A 6,000-nucleotide genomic window follows, 5' to 3' on the forward strand; every position below is an offset into this window, starting at 1 on the left:
ACAAAAGGATCGAATCAAATACAGTGTAGGATATTATGAGGACTATATTTGGAGTGAGGGGATGGATATTTGAGAAGAAGAGCTTGTATGGCATATCTGGGGCATGAATTGCAAGAATGCTTCAAACCTATAATTCAGTAAATATTTTGGCCATGGCATATGGAAGTGTTAACCACACTCATTTTCCATTATGCAGCACCACTGTATAGCTTTTATATAATTTTACCGTACACTTCTCACTATGTTATGTAAGCTCGGTCCTGCTTTAAAGAAGTTTCAGAGCTGTTTTTATCTGTGCACTGCAGAAACTGACAGGAATAAAAAAGAAAAGGTCAAATTTAACAAGCCAAAAACAAGTAGTTTCCAAGCTGGAAAGTCCCTCACCCAATTGGAGCACTCTATCTGGAATTTGGCTTTCAAACTGCTGACGCAGCAGTTTTATATGCTTCCTCACAGTTGTGTCTTGTTTTGAAATGTATTTCCAGAAAACTTTATTTCATGGTCCACCTACCTGGGTACGTTTTTTAAATCATACAAACTCAAGGTTTTCAAATAAAAGACTTGACAAAGATGACGTGTTTTTATCTTTGCGACTTTATTTTCTTGAATTAAAAGTTAAAAGTTAAAAGTAAATGCATCGTGCTTGCCAAAAATCAAGCTTCTCAGATGAAATGTGACAAATTCCATGATGTGACTCCTCACCATCTGCACTGACCGGTGGAAGCTGCTGAATGTTTGTGGCCTGAGGGATCAGCGAGAAGACTGACCCCTGCGATTAAAGAAACCGATATAAACGCACAAGAGACCTTGACCTGTGAGCATCGACTCCCAACTTAAAAATGCTGACTCTGCTCCAGAGGATAGATTTATCTGCTGAGAAACAAGCATTGTGCTCCTCATCTGTAAAACAGTTCAGCATTGGGGAGGCTGTGCTGGAAGAAGATCAAGGCATTATTGACTTAAGCAGTTGGATGTATACTGGCGGAGCTTGCCAACTACTATAAATCAGGACTTGAGTCCCTGGACTGAGAATTGTGTGATTTAGTTTGACCACCAGGTGATTAAAAACAGCCATTTGTCCAGTAGGCAGGAAAATGCATTGATTAGTCTAATATTAAACTACCAAACACAACAAACGTGGAAAAAGTCGAGGAACGTGTCAAAGATTGCTTGGGAAAAGATAAATGAACAACTCCCCAGTAAAGGATCTTTCCAGTCTGACTCCCCTCCAGGACAGCTTGACACAGTTCCAAAGTCCAGTTGAGGACCAGGGTCAGACGAGTCCAGACTATGTCACCACATGAAGTCTCGAGTCGGTGATGGCGAGTTGATGGCAAAGGGTTTATTTTGGGTTTATGAGGGGAGGGAATAGTTGCTTGACAGCCAGAACAAAGATAACCGTGGTAATGAACAGAGCAAAAGACACATTGAATGATGGTGCACAGTAACAAGCCAAGAAAGAAATGTTTACTGGATAACAGAATCATGTGTCGGATAACAGAGGTAAATGTGCCATTTTATTTTATTTTCCTCTGTCCTGTCGGAATGCTGCTGATGAGAGACTGAAACCAGACTCTGTTGCACTGATCTAATGTGTTAAAAACACCTTTTAATGCTTAAAACTGACTGTAAACCTGTCACAAAGTCATGCTCGTGAGCACAAGTCTCACATTTAAGGTGAGCAAAGCCTCATTTTGGGACTGTTTCGTTCATTGCGCAGGAGGAAGCAAGTTTTCTAGTGTAGCGTCTTCTCCGACTCATTTTGGGGTGCCAAGCTCATTACTGCCCCCCTGAGGCCGGAAAAACACCCACTCATTCGTGATGGTTAATGAGAAACACCTTTCATAGTGGGATAGTTTTCATCCACAGGCCACACGGGGCAACAATGAGTCCATTTCACAGTCAAAAACAAACTTGGACGAGTGACACAAAGGTGAGATTTAAGCTTGATCAAAACAGTATATCTAGATTTAACAAGGGGAGAGACTTCAAGCATGATGTTTTACTTGCTGTGAGTGTTTGATTGTGTACAGACTGACTCTACAGAGGACAATACAGGATGAATCTGATCATGACTAACTTGTTGGTTTGGCAAATGAAGAGCAAAAACCTTCCCAGACCATTTCTATGCAAAGAGGAAATTTCTGTACTCCCATCAACATCTAACGTCCAAATGCAGTAACACTAAGTGAAACACATATTTCAATGGAGGGTGACTGTAAATACATCTGCTGAGGGACTGTGAAGTTCTATAGCGGTTAAGACAAGTCACTGTACACTGTCTTTGCTTTTGTCTCATCTCCATCTAGCTTAAGTTTGGACAGAAACCAGACGGTAGCTGCGGATATCTGATGCATATTTGATCAGCTCTCACCTCAACTTGGCCCCAGTGTGGAAGTGCATAAAGGATGATGGGAAATAAACACATTGGGGGCTGTGATGCTCATCACGCGGCCGTGGCTAGACAAGAAAAGACATGGTTGTTTGTTTTTCTTTTGATTTCAATTGTACATCAAAAGCAGATGTCTCACAGAGCTGTAATTTCTCTAACCTCCACAAGCAAATGACAACCTCCTGGATGCTACTTTCATAATAAATGTGCTTACGGTGTCATGAAAGGAGTAAACAAGTGGGTTCAGATGTGTCGTGTTGAGAATATATTGTGCTTGCAACAAAATAACACCTTTCTCATTATTCTGACCAGATATGCTACGGTAAATGCTCCAACAATATTATAATATAGAATAACACTATTCTGACATCACAGCATGAATTCCTACAATGTTCATGCCATTCATATTTATAGCTTCAGTGGACTGACTGGGAAAAGACTGGTAGCCTATAGGTCTGAAACAGCTGGACATTTGGCTGTATTGAAAACAGATGTGGCCTGGAATGTCCACCACATGGAAAAGCCGATTGTGCCTATACCTACAACAGTAATAGGGGACCTAACAGCCAAATTTCTACTCAACTAAACTGAAAAAAAATCCTCATGGAAAGTTGTGGGATGAACACACTGAGAGCAGTCTCCTGCGTTAAGCTCCTTTCTTGCGGTTTTCTTGACCCTGTTGGTCGTCTAAGTATGATTTTACCATTGAGGAAAAGAGTTTTTTTATGTATAGCATACAAAGTCAGAGCATGAAACAGCAAGAATATTCCCATTTGCTGCCGTATAGCTGTGTTGGGATTATAGCCCCACAAATACAATTCCATATGGTGTCTGTCTGCGCTGCAAATTATCTACAGCTCAAAGAATTTCAGGACCGCTATGAGGCGTTCATTGCACCACGTTTCTTTCTTTATTTCCAATGATATCATTTACCGTACGGCTGAGTTTATGACACAGTTCTTATATGGTGAGGAAAATCTTCTGTTTTTCTGTTGAGCACATGGAGACATCAGGGGCAATAAATAGAAATGTAAACCCAAGTATAATTCACCTATTTCTTGAAGAGGCCAAAAAGTTCCTTTTAGATTCACGGAAACACGACTGCACTGTTTGTGAACTTCCCTACAGACTATATATAAATACATATAATTTAAATATGCATGTGGCGGGCATGTGTGTCAAGAAAGTGCCAAACACTTTGGTGTGATGATGACATATTGAATCTCTCAGCTCTGGAGCCAGAAGACCCAGACCTCCCCCCCCCCCCCCCCCCCCTCTAGCTTTGCTAGCAGTAAGCACCAAAGCAGGTATTTTACACTGTAAGCACCTTGCCAGGCTCTCTAAATGGCAATTGCATCTGGCAAGGCAACATAACATTTTACCTCGGACTCAGTAGCTCAACAGAGAGGGGATAATCACAAATTGTGATTTGAACATGCAATCATGGAAAACTTGTGAGCATACCTCTGCACAAACCTCTCTGTAGACATTAGACAACCAATTTCCTTCTGCTAAATCACTTAGTGCTCCGATAGCTTTGCTGCCTTTGTGTTGATGTCGCTCTTGAGACGCAGAGAAAGAGATATCCATACCACAAATGCTGGGTATCGGCCCGTTAATGATTCTGACTTGCGTTTGGCCTCACCGCCACGTTAATATTTCCAACACAACTTCCTCGGCAGGCAAGAAAAACTCAGCGAATGTGACCGCTGCCTCACTCTCAAACAATCTCTATCTATTACAACTGCTAACATCTGTGACAATACCATCTCAGATGACATTATGAAGTGATCTGCAGGCTGTGCGGCAAAGAGGAAAGCTGTAATCTGACGGGTTTGAGAAGTTTACAGATTAGATCATGTCTTTGTAAGCATCCAGCAACATAACTGTGGTGAGTCTGAGGAGCTCATTAATAAACATTTGAAGCCTTCTCAGTGGCCAGTTTGTCTCAAACACGTCATGTCTGAGGTTCACAGAAGAACTCACAGTGTTTTTTTGTGAGTTTGCTTGCAGTCACCGCTCGGCCTCATTCAAAACAATTGCGGCCTGATGGTTTTTTTCTTTCATTTTGCAATTCCTATAACAGGATCTTGAAAAAAGACACCACATGTGGACTAGGTGTGCCAGAACTATACAATGTTCTCATCTGTAGTCTCAATAATATCACGAGACAAAAGGGAACAAAAAACATTCCAATTCACGTACAGGTAGAGGTCACAGATTGATGGCTTATTATCAGTTGTTCCATTCCTTACAAAACAAACAACACATGCTTTACTGATCAGCCCATTCAAAGAGAACAACATGTTGCCTTGTGTCTGGTTCTGTTTCGCAGAGAATTCTTTTAGCTAAACCACCGCAGACAACAATGAGAGCAATATCATTCGCCTAATAAAACATCTTCAATAATCACGTCTGTGATTGCAGCTGCACTCCTCAATATTCTTATAACAAATTGATTAAATGACTATGTGTAATTAGTCCCATTTGTGACCTCAGCGGTCCTTGTGTTGGTTTCACCGCTGACCTTCTGTGGGCGCCTTTAGCCTTATATTGCTATTTTACACAAAACATGCATTTAATGTCAAGCTTTTTTTGAGGTTTCTGGACCAAAGGGCATACACATTGATAAGGGCTTCTTTATTAAAGGTTAAAACTAATTTGATAGTTGATTAATAATTCATATAAAATATAATATATTATCTTATTTATGATTGCAAATTGAATTGCAAATATAGCACAATATAATAATTAACAACTCAAGTTATCCCGCCAATGAAGTCATTGGATAGACCCGAGTGTTTGGGGAGTGGAACCAGCGGGTGTATGTATGAACAGACCTGTGGTTTACCCTTTTCCCCCAAAGGACGACTGCATTTATTATATTAACGATAAGAGGAAGAGAGCAGCCATAAACACATAAGAATTTGATCAAATGTTCCACTCATCAACACCAAAATACTTCTATTAATTAAGAAGGCCTCATTGTAAACAGACACAACAGGGGAAGTAAACATGAGACAACCACAGAAGCTAAATTATCCTCCTTAACAAGGAGACTTTCCACTTTTCACCATCAAATTGTTCTTTGTTATATCATGTAAATGCACCTGGCACAGATTAAACTTTTCAAGAGTCATAAAGAATGACTTCTGAAACGGATCTCATTAGATGTCTGGAACAACATGTTGCATAAGAATTACTACGTAGTTCGGTATTCTCGGTGTAGGAACAGGCAAAGGTTAGCAGCTGGTGAGATTAATAGTAGCAGAAAGAGCATGTTTGCACGTCAGGAAACAATAAATACTTATTTTTAAAACACCTACATAAACCTTAATTTGCTCCTGTGATGAATTTAGCAAGAGTACTGAAACTTAATTTAGAGGGGCTTAAAGCAAAGGTTTTAAGATGGATACCACTCTCCCATCTGTGTCGTAAATATGAAGCTACAGCCAGAAGCCGTATTAAACAGAGAAGATAAAACACAATAATTAGTGAAGCAAGCGAGGTGAACAGTGGTGCCAATCCTAAATGTGTAACATATAACCTCACTAGTTCAAATATGGCCAGGGACCTTTCTGTGTCTCATTCTGTCTCCCTCCACATAT

The sequence above is a fragment of the Anarhichas minor genome, unplaced genomic scaffold (genome assembly GCF_050575085.1).
Source record: "Anarhichas minor isolate MPS153535 unplaced genomic scaffold, ASM5057508v1 ptg000040l, whole genome shotgun sequence".
Classification (NCBI taxonomy): domain Eukaryota; kingdom Metazoa; phylum Chordata; class Actinopteri; order Perciformes; family Anarhichadidae; genus Anarhichas; species Anarhichas minor.